Source organism: Protopterus annectens, chromosome 11.part0 (genome assembly GCF_019279795.1).
Source record: "Protopterus annectens isolate FY-2018-M chromosome 11.part0, PAN1.0, whole genome shotgun sequence".
In the NCBI taxonomy this organism is placed as follows: domain Eukaryota; kingdom Metazoa; phylum Chordata; order Ceratodontiformes; family Protopteridae; genus Protopterus; species Protopterus annectens.
In genome coordinates this window covers 283,197,307-283,209,776 of record NC_056745.1, presented here as the reverse complement: position 1 = coordinate 283,209,776, position 12,470 = coordinate 283,197,307, and positions in this window count along the sequence as shown.

Genomic DNA, 12,470 nt, shown 5'->3' with positions numbered 1-12,470 from the left:
TATACAATGAATCTAGAACAAATGCTCTCTTTTTCAAGTAAGAACAAACCAGATATCAAACAGGTTGTCAGGACACACACTTCACCTCCTCAACAAACCAAGTGCACAACACATAAACCCACATATGCAGAGGCACCCATTAGAAGCTTACCAAAAGAGCAGAGGCCTCACAAATGCAAACCTTCTGCATGCATTACAGTCCCAATGGAACCCACTACACATAAAAACAAAAGTATCAGTGTCTCACCCATTAAGCCCTTAAGGTGAAACACCTCAAAACCAATGTTTTGGTCAAAGGCGAATCTATAGTGAGACACACAGATGTCCCCCTCACCAGGTTGTACAAGGAGAAAGTCATGGTCAGGTGCCAGGATCCGCAAAGCCATACACAAACTCAAGTCTCTCAATGATAAGCACAGTTACACCTCTGTCATACTCCATGTTGGAGTAAATGACTTAAAACATACCTCACTGGACTATATGAAGAGAGATATGGCTGAGCTCGCAGAATATGTGTCCCAGATAGGTATGTCCATAGCCCTAAGCAGCATTCTGCCTTCACCCAGGATGATGCCTCATTACAAACAAAAGAATTATTGACTTCAACAATTTGCTTAGCTACTGGTGTCAAGCTAGGGGGATCCAGTATTTGTCAGCCTGGGATGATATGGTTGACAGACCATGCTCCTTTGCTAGGGATGGTCTTCATCTGTCACCTCTTGCCTTTTGGTTACTGGCCAAGGTACTTGCCTCCCCATAGTGCCTTTTTTAGGCAATGTCATAACAAAATTTCTGACATAAAAATATCCTCAAAAGACAAACTCAGGGTTATGCTGCTTAATGCTAGGAGTCTAAATCAGAAACTACACTCAGTGGAGGCACTTCTTACTTGGGAAGATGTCGATGTTTGTGCAGCCACAGAGGCACGGTTTAATGCTGCACAGAGTACTCTGGCCATGAAAGGTTATAATGCCTACCACACATTCAGGCCACAAAATGAACATGAAAGAACCAAAGGAGGAGGTGTATCCATCTTCATAAAATACAAATGCACCTCAAGACTGGTTAAGTAGTGCAACTCCCTAAAGTTACTCCAGGTCCAACTAACTGGAGGAAAGACCCCACTCCAAGTCATTGTTAGCTACAGGTTCACCAACATAGGTTCATAGGTTCATAGGTTGGTACTAGGCTATCAGCCCTAGGGCCTATACAAGCCTAGCCATAACAATTCCCTGGCTATTTCTTCCCACATTATTTACTTTCCTGGACCCCTGTCTAGCAGCCATGAAAACCACACAGTATCTTCCTGGACCTACTTGAGTCATTCATAATACAGTAAAACACCCTAGGCATGGGAGACTTTAAGTATTGTTCAATCAATTGGGGTGCACATATAAGATCAAACATGCTCACTTTAAGGTTTCTGCACTTTGTAAACATGAATGCTCTGGAACAGTTAGTCCAGACCCCCACAAGGGGCTCGAATGTCCTTGACTTAGTACACATCAGCATGGGAGATCACTGCACCACTCCATGTGTGAGACATTCTCTGCTAAGGTCTGACCATAAAGCAGTCACGTTCAATGTAGAATCATACCTGACCCCCCCCCCTCCCCCAGGATCCAAAAGGTTAAAAAAATTCTCCAACTCGAACTATAACCTCCTAAGTGATGGCATGCATAGTTTCAAACCTCCTGCCACCACTGAAAGTAAAGATTCCTATATGGTGGTGTACACAAATGCTCTGTATAAACACCTTAACAAGTGTATAGATTTAGCTGTACCAGAAAGGATCAAAACTTGATCATGAAAAACAAGCCACTCCTGTGGACATCTAGCATAAATAGATTATACAACAAGAGAAAGAAAACTGATGTCCAGGAATAAGAGGGAACAGTCTCAACAGAACACCCTTCATTGCTTGAACAAGCAAATTAGAAATCTTGTAAAGCCCTCTAAAGCTAATTACAAAACTAAATTAGCATCCATAGCTAAGGATAATCACAAGGCATTCTTCAGCTATGCCTATAATGTAAAAGGGATGTCCCGGCTTCGCACCAAATTCTTAGTTGACGGTACAACTCATACTGAAATGAGGACATCACCAACCTGTTAGCAGACAGGTTTATCAAACATTTCACACCCCTGTCTCCACCAATCATACCACAATACATACCTGTCACCAGTTCTGTACCTATTATCTCCAAAGAACAGGTCATACCCGCACTTACCAAGGCCAATAACACAGCCTCTATGGGACCGGATAACATCCCAGGCTGCTTACTAAACAGTCCAAAGCAAGAGTTGACAGAACCACTGGGTACTCTCTTCAACCACAGTCTAACTACTAGCTTTGTCCCAGCAGAATAGAAAACAGCATCTGTAATCCCCTTGCACAGAGGGGGTCCCTCAACCAACCCGGGGAACTATAGACCCATAAGCCCAATCAGCCTTGTCTGTAAGACCATGGAGAGACTCATCTTGGACCTTATCAACAAGAACATTGGTGCCTGTCAAACTCTTGCCCCAACCCAGTTTGGATTTGTTAAGGGTAGATCATGCATGTTAAACCAAGTGGAATTCTTCAAGAGTGTCGCCAAAGCCCTGGATGAAGGCAAATCAGTACATACTGCCTATCCCGACTTGGCCAAAGACTTTGACACAATCCCCACTCAGGCATCATTGAGAAACTCACCCAGCTGGGGATTAACCCATACATCATTAGATGGGTAGCCAACTGGCTCACCAACAGAATGCATACAGTTTTAGTTGGGAATTCCACCTCTACCAGCAGATCTGTTGCCAGTGGTGTTACACAAGGGTCTGTGCTGGGCCTCCTATTGTTTGGAATCTATTTCTCAGGAATTCAGGCAATAACAAATGGCCTGTGGCTCACCAGGTTTGCTGATGACTGCAAGCTGTATGCAGTCATTGAATCCCCAAACAATGTCAACATACTACAAAATGGGCTTACATACATAAATGATTGTTGCCAAAGCCACAGACTTAAATTTAGCCCCAGAAAATGCAGTATTATTCCTTTCAGCAAAGGAGAAGTCCCTGCAAATTATACTATTAATAATACTGCCCTAAGTTCCAACCCAATGGTGAGAGATTTGGGAATGCAGGTTTATAGCACCCTCAACTTTGATCATGTGTCTACAGTAGTAAGGATGGCCTTTTATGTTGCACACCTCATAAGTAAGGACATAACATCCAAGACTAAGGACGTTATAACTCTACTGTACTTGGCCCTCATCAGACCAATAACAGAGTGCAATGCTTCATTTTACATGTACCTCAACAGACACCTTGAACAGCTGGAGAGAGACCTAACAGGTTTCTTACCAAGAAAATCCAGGAACTTCAACACATGATCTACGTGGACAGACTGATGGCCCTGTCACTGTACTCTGTATCATATAGACTGCTGAGAGGCAACTTGTGCCTGGTCTACAGAGCAGTCTCAAGCCCTGCCTTAATGGAAATGCTGCACCTCTGCAAATCAAATGGGACAAGACTCACTCACTCTAGGGGTCTTAACCTAGCCTGCAACATCAACAAGGCATGCTGGAGAGACAGCTATGTCTCTCAGAGATTGCCACTTCTATGAAACAAACTCACAGTTCACATGAATCTGAGCTCCTCAATGACCCTATTTAAGCATAATTTGGACAATTGGATGGGAAATTGTAAATTTATCTCAGGGGTTTCACATATGTTACTCTTAGAAAGGGGCAACCAGTTGTGATCATGGGTTCACAAATATGGACTACATATCTTGGTCTGTAAGGGAAAATGGTACAACTTGGCTAGGCTTAAAAAGGCCCTAGGGCCATTAGCCTAGTAACTTCCTATGAACCTAGGGGCTTTATGGTAGTAGCCTCGTATGAACCTATGATGCTATGAACCTATGCAGGCCTGCCAGCATCTTGTCTCACACATGGTCTGTTGATGTCATGTACTATAAGTTCAGCTGCAGTCTTGCAAAATTCAGACTTGTACTTTAGTGCTTGCATTAAGTACTCTCTTCTGTAGTCTGTGTACTTAGATAGGTAGGGGTTCTAGTCTCACTGCGGTCAACTGGGTGTGTGTGTGAGAGCTCTTCCTTGACATTGCACAGGACATTTTACACCAGCATATGTGACACTGTTATATTGTTCGCAACAGATACTGCTGATGTCATCAGCTATAATGTGTTGTCTGAGACACTCCAAGTCAGACTTGTGGTGTGGTGCTTGCATAAAATATTGAGATCTGTAGTCAGTGTAGTTAGATAGTTAGGGGTTCTATTCTCGCTACAGTCAAATGTGTGTGTGTGTGTGTGTGTGTGTGTGTGTGTGTGTGTGTGTGTGTGTGTGTGTGTGAGAGAGCTCTTGCTTGACATTACAGAGACCCTTTTACACCAGCACGTGGGACACTGTTATTACCACATTCCCAGCAGACACTGCTGATGTCATCAATTATATCAGATTTTTGGATATGCAGTCATCCCACCAGGGCATGGTCAGGCACTGTCCTGGAGGCCAGGCAGATGTCACCTCATCCTATACAAAACAGATTACAGAGAAACAGCTTTTACTCTATCCACATACATCATGGCATGGTTTGTAGGCCCTGTGTTATCTTGCTTAGAAAGCCCTGTGATCTCTCCAGCTGCTGCATGTGTCTGGTGAGGTACAAGCAAAAGAGAGCATTATAATGTATTACTGTTCTGATGAGGTATAACTACAGTGCTGTCATACAGCCCTAAGATCTGAATATGATGGCATGACATATGATGTACACCATATGTGTGTAGTGGGAGATCATTAAACTGAAAACTTAGAAAGTAATGATACACATTGCAGTTTCTGACTTCACAACCCTCACAAGAGCATTCACTATAAAGCTGTAAACTATAGATGCTATCAACTGTCTAACTTTCCAAGGCCAATATAAGTGAAAGGTACAATTACCATTCAACACCACAAATGCAGATATACTAAGCACTAAGTTAGCTATACATCCTGAGCATCAGACACAAAGCTTTTGTAAGCTTTTGTATACCTGAATCCAAAAAATAGAAAACAGGGATATATCACTTGGACAGGGTGTTCTGTGGGGGCAGGAAGCCTAGGCTGACACAAAAGATTGGTGAGTGTGTGTGAGTAAGAAAGAAAAGGCAGGCATGTGGATAAACAAACAAATGGCCAGTAAGACAAAATGAATAACTGCTGAGTGTGTCTGTAGGGCTCCTCCATGTGAAATCGGTGTGCGAGTGTCTGCATGAACACAGCAAAACTCTGTGCTGGCTCTACGTCTTGGTATGTCGGACAGGTGTCAGCCATGCATGGTAGAGGTGGCAGTTCATTGTTGATGTCCCTGGCCATATGAGCTGCCTCTGCCAGGAGTTGCACTGGCACTTCCATGCCCATTGTCTGATGCAGTGCTGCTACCTGAACATGACTGATGTCTGCTGGATGAGCTCCCTTCACGGGGATGCTCAGGACCATGACCTCGTGGCTTGCTGTGTCTGAGTATGGACAGAACCTCACTGATGGAGCAATGCAAGTACTGCCACTATGGGAGTGTGATTGGGCATGGCCATGTTGGCTGACAGCAGATGATGTGGCTGACCTATGCCCATGAGGATGCTTTTCCCCTCCCAGCACACATTCCATCCCAGCCACTGCTTGTTCCATGACAGACATTTCTCGTTCCATCACAGACACCCCTCATTCCAGTGTGTCATTCATCCGATCCAGTGAATCGGCAACATGTTGGAGGCTGTCATCCAGAACCCTGAGCATTTGTATGGAGCACCTATGGGAATGTGCCTGTGCCTTTGTGATGGACCTAAGCATATGTTAAGTGGCATGGGAAGAGACACCTGCACCAGGTGGAGGAGAGACAGACAGCCCCCTCCGAGCATCCCTATCAATCCTTCTGTGTGGCACCTTGCCCACACTTTGCTACAGCCAGAGTCAACAGGCATTGAAGCCACAGTAGCCACACTTCCCTGATCAGTCTTCTCACCCTTCACCTGTCCAATATCTGTGGCCTCAGTGGACTGGGTAGGAGTAGGCCTACTGGCTGTGTCTGATAGAAATGCAGTGGATGGCTGTATGTCAACCTCTATGTCAGATTCAACTTCTGCACTCCCAGACTGTGCCTCAGTTTGGCCACCATTATCATCAGAGTCTTCTGATACACTGACATCAGGAGGCACAGGGCCCACATGTCTACTGTCATGATCACCTGTGATAAAAAGCAAGAAGCACAGAATAAATTAATACCTGCACTACTATACTGCAATATATGCTAACAAATTAACAGTGCTGCCACTATTACAGACAGTACAGCAATACACACAACAGCCCTGAGATCAAAGTCACACACTGTAGTATTTCTTTAAATTGCTAGGCAGTACTGCCATAAAAATGTTTGGCTTACCATCTGCAGAAGACATACTCCACTGCAGTCCAGACAGTCCTAGAAGAAATTAAGCAAGAGATAAGGGCAACATTATCACAATTAGTAACAGGGGAGTAATACGTCATCCCTTTATATTTCTATTAACTATTATTTCAACAAGAAGGCTGACAACTGAAACCTAAGCTTATAAATGTCGCAATCTTCAATTCCTCCCCGCAAAAATGACGTGACACAGAATTAACTTATTCATTTCAATTGTTTTACTATACAACAGTACTCAACTGTTCATATAACAAAGCCTGCGTTGAAGCTTCTCCTGGAATGTGCTTGCAGTCTCAGAAACTGTAGCTCTGACATCCAGCACATGCTGTACTGCACTCTCCTGGGAGCTGTCTGGATCTTTGATATTGGCCAGGAACTCTTCACTGGAGATTAGTGGTGGTTCCCTAGGAGCCCCTCCCCTAGTAACCATCTGATCATGGCCCATTGCAGCTGCTCTCCTCCGTGCATATTTGATCATGTCAGTGGCCTTGTGGCACACCTGTTCATATGTCCTGCCATGTCCACCCATGGCATTTAGATCATGGACAGTCTGCTACCATATTTGCAACCTATGTGCCTTATCACCCCATCTCCTTTCCAGGAGAAAAGCACCATGTTGTTGAAACCCATCAATGATAACCTGGTTCTCAGCATTGGTGAAGCAGGGTCTCTGTGGATCGACATGCCTGGGTGGCATACTCATAGGTGTCCCAAAACTCAACAGAAGTATAGTACACATAAGTATCACATAACTACAAAATAACTGTTTCCAGATAAAACAGAAAAGGTAGCCAGACAGTATTACCCACTGGAGAAACATAAAACAGTCTAGAAATGTGAAATACTAGCAACAGGCAAGATGCAAAGCAAGGAGAGTAACAAGAGCAACATATCCCTGTTTATGCCATAACAGTAACTCATCTTTGCCCCCCCCCCCCCATAAACGAACAGACAAATGACCCATTTTGCTAACAAAACATCCAAGAAAGAACAACAGGAGCTCAATGCCAAACAGAAGTACTTTAATGAGTAATTAGTTAATTGCATTGATAAAGAGTTTTGTAACTCAAAAGCTTTGCTGTGTATTATGATTTTACTCATTAAAGTAATGTTTGGCATTGAGTTCCTGTTGCCATGTCTTGGATATCTTTGTTGCTTTATCTTTAAGAGCTCTTTGAACACCAGGACAGGTTGGTTTTGTGTGTTACTTGCTAACAAAACATATTTCAAATGCTAAAAGTGCTATCAAAGGACATGTCCCTGAAATATCTGTACTTATTTATCACACAGCATTCCAGATTTATGTATTGACAATCATGTGTACCTCTGAAATGGCTTGACAAACATGCCAATGCCATCAATGCACTTCTAACTAATGCATACAGATAAAAATGTAAAAAAGTCTTTGCTTCACATTATTATTAAATACATTCTAGCATATGCAGTATGTAGGCGACAAAATGGAAGCGTATCTTCTATTCAGTATGCTTCTGTACAGATATATCCTGAATAAAAAGTGTTTATGCAGTCTTCCAAATATATATAACTCTCCTCACCATCAGTTTGCCTAGCTACACAGTTGCTTTTTTATATGGGGTATAGATTATTAATGGATTGCAACTGTGAGTGATTACTGTTTGGGAGAAGGAAAACACAACATCACTGCAGACTGCCTTACTTCCACTTGGTGTGTCAGGTTGGAGCTAGAAAGTGTTACATGTAAATTTGGTCATGTAAGTAAGCAGCACATAATTCACAGGTTGTGTTCAGTAACATCCAAGCTGCACATTTGTTGCCAACTGCATATGATATGATTTTCACTTAATATCCTCACACATTTTAAGGCCATTGATATAGAATGGGTTACACAGTGCATGACTCAGAGTACTGGTCAGATAACTGATGAATGACCAAAAAACACAGAAAAGTAAGAAAGAGCTGTATGTATATTTGCAAGCAATAATCATACCAGGTTGTGTGATCACTAAGTGCACTACATCCAAATATAAAAAATATAATAAATGTACAAATAATAGTTTATGGTTTGATATCAGTGTACATTCTGTTGCAGTTCGTTGTGTGAAGCATGAGTTCAGTTCTTTGCTGCAAAGTTGTTTCTGTGGCAAAGAGAGCTAAGGCCATCATTTTCTTGTGTGTATGTCATACATTGATTTTCCTCATTTCAGCTGCTTGCCCTTTTTGTTTTCCTTTTTTTTTCCCTTTTCTGTCAGTTAAGCATCAGGCATGTTTCATAGATGCTAATTACAGCATAAGCATCTGAATTGCATGCTAATCAACCAAGCCAACACAGTGGCGTTATTCAACAAGCTATAAAGCAGCTATGTAGACTCCATGCTGATTTTTCCTGTGGATTTAAAAACTTTTGGAGTATAGACATGGAAAGTCTATAAGGACAGAATGTTAGGGGCTGCAGCTACTTTAATCCAGTTGTATGTGCTGCAGGCTGAAGCCAATGCTACTGCTCCTACCAATAGGCTGACGCCGAGAAGGAGAATAGTTTTCAGGCCTCATTTAACTTTTCATAGCCTACATTATGTGAAAATTGTAGAGTGCTACAGGGTGGACAGGGATACATTACAGGAACTCTGCAATCTCTGCTGCCCTCAACTCAGAGCCACAGCCAACCAAGGGAACTCATCCCAGTGGATACAAACATATTTGTATCCCTTATAATCTTAGTTACAGGTACCTTTCAGAGACCAACAGGGGACATGCTGGGGATGTCACAGGCATCAGCATCCAGGATCCTCCACCAGTTCCTGGATGATATGCTGCTACATGCCAGTGAGCACATATATTTTCCCCTAGTTCTGTTGTGAGGGCTATAAATATGCAACAGTTCTACTAGGACTACCCTGAAGTACTGGGTGCCACAGAGTGTATTCATGTAGAAATTAAGGCACCACCTTGAGAACAGGGTAGGCTATACATTAGTTGCCAACTGCATATGATATGATTTTCACTTAATATCCTCACACATTTTAAGGCCATTGATATAGAATGGGTTACACAGTGCATGACTCAGAGTACTGGTCAGATAACTGATGAATGACCAAAAAACACAGAAAAGTAAGAAAGAGCTGTATGTATATTTGCAAGCAATAATCATACCAGGTTGTGTGATCACTAAGTGCACTACATCCAAATATAAAAAATATAATAAATGTACAAATAATAGTTTATGGTTTGATATCAGTGTACATTCTGTTGCAGTTCGTTGTGTGAAGCATGAGTTCAGTTCTTTGCTGCAAAGTTGTTTCTGTGGCAAAGAGAGCTAAGGCCATCATTTTCTTGTGTGTATGTCATACATTGATTTTCCTCATTTCAGCTGCTTGCCCTTTTTGTTTTCCTTTTTTTTTCCCTTTTCTGTCAGTTAAGCATCAGGCATGTTTCATAGATGCTAATTACAGCATAAGCATCTGAATTGCATGCTAATCAACCAAGCCAACACAGTGGCGTTATTCAACAAGCTATAAAGCAGCTATGTAGACTCCATGCTGATTTTTCCTGTGGATTTAAAAACTTTTGGAGTATAGACATGGAAAGTCTATAAGGACAGAATGTTAGGGGCTGCAGCTACTTTAATCCAGTTGTATGTGCTGCAGGCTGAAGCCAATGCTACTGCTCCTACCAATAGGCTGACGCCGAGAAGGAGAATAGTTTTCAGGCCTCATTTAACTTTTCACAGCCTACATTATGTGAAAATTGTAGAGTGCTACAGGGTGGACAGGGATACATTACAGGAACTCTGCAATCTCTGCTGCCCTCAACTCAGAGCCACAGCCAACCAAGGGGAACTCATCCCAGTGGATACAAACATATTTGTATCCCTTATAATCTTAGTTACAGGTACCTTTCAGAGACCAACAGGGGACATGCTGGGGATGTCACAGGCATCAGCATCCAGGATCCTCCACCAGTTCCTGGATGATATGCTGCTACATGCCAGTGAGCACATATATTTTCCCCTAGTTCTGTTGTGAGGGCTATAAATATGCAACAGTTCTACTAGGACTACCCTGAAGTACTGGGTGCCACAGAGTGTATTCATGTAGAAATTAAGGCACCACCTTGAGAACAGGGTAGGCTATACATTAGCAGAAAGGGCTACCACTCTATCAACTGCCAAGTCATGTGTAATGCCAAGGGAATCATCTTGAACATGTGTGCTGGCAGCCCTGGCAGTTACCATGACTCACATATCTGGCACACTTCTCAACTGTACCAGATGTTTGATAGGGGTATACCCCCACAAGGGCATTTACTAGGGGATGCAGGCTATGCACTGGAACAGTGGCTGATGATACCCACCAGAAATGCACACCCACAGAAGAACACCATAATCAGGCACATGCTCAAACCAGAAATGTCATAGAGCATATGTTTCGGCTTCTGAAATCACAATTCCAGTGCCTAGATACATTTAGGGGAGCACAGCAGTACAATCCGTGGACATGTACAGAAATCTTCACAATATGCACCATGCTACACAACATAATCCTGAGGAAACAGCTGCAGTAGGATCAGCAAGGGGAAGGGGCATACATCCCACCACCAAATGCCAAGGTCACTACAGCCACAGGCAGATGAGGAGTCAGAGGGGGATCCTTCAGCTACTGTGGGTATAGGCACACATAGTGATGCCCAGTATGCATTGCATTGGCTTAAAGACAATGCATAGCACATACACTCACAACCTAGGGGCCTAATACCTTCCTCCTACTCACACACACATATAGTAACATTGACAACAGGCAACTCACACAGCATTTACCTTCCCATGTGTTGGATGCGTACTGCTTGTATCAAACAGAGTCAGCCCTGAACTAACAATGTGGCAAGTGCTGCATTTACAAGGTAAGTCTTGAACCTGGAGTGGATTGTTTAATAATATTATTGTATATCCTTGTATTTAATCAGTTGGCACAGTAAGCAAGTAAAAGGTGGGAGATTTGTACAGACATTACCTTAACATGTCACAGCAAAGACTTATATGAGTTATATCTGTCCATTAGTAAGTAGTAGGCCTCAGGCATCAAATATTCACATAGTCACACCTCTCAAAAGTATTGATGATCACTGCATGTCCTCAGTTTAAAAACATAAATTTGTACTGGAAAATAATTAAAGAGAGAAGTTCGAAAGTAATGATACACATTGCAGTTTCTGACTTCACAACCCTCATGTGATCAAACAGGCAGGATGCAAAACAAGGAGAGTAACAAGAGCAACATATCCTTGTTTATGCCATAGCAGTAACTCACTTTAGCTCCCCCTAAAATAACAGTGTACCCTAGTTTGTTCCATGCCAGTAACTCACCTTTGCTCCCCCAAAAGAATAGTCTATGCTTGTTTGTGCCATAACAGTAACTCAGCTTTGTCCCCCCCACAAAAGAACACTGTATCCTTGTATGCACCATAACAGTAACTCACCTTTGCTCCCCCCAAAAGAGCAGTCTATGCTTGTTTGCACCATCCAACCTGCCCTTCAGTTGCTGGCAAATGCATATCATATTATTCTCAGTTAATATCCTCACACATTTTAAGGCCAATGATATAAAAATGGCTTACATACTGCATGTGTCATAGTACTGGTCAGATAACTGATGAATGACCAACAAACACAGAAAGGTAAGACAGAACTGTATATTTGCAAACAATAATCATAACAGGTTGTGTGATCACTAAGTACACTATGTCCAAACATAATAATAATAAATGCACAAATAACAGTTTATGGTTTGATATCAGTGTACATCCTGTTGCAGCTGGTTGTGTGAAGAATGAGTTCAGTTCTTTGCTGCAAAGCTGTTTCTGTGGCAAAGTGGGCTAAGGCCATCATTTTCTTGTGTGTATGTCGTACATTGATTTTTCCTCAATTCAACTACTTGCCCCTTGTTTCCCTCTTTTTTCCTTTCCTGTCTTTGTTTAATTAGTATATTTTATTTATTTATTTATTTGGCCAGTATTTGTGTGATGCGGAGGGTGGC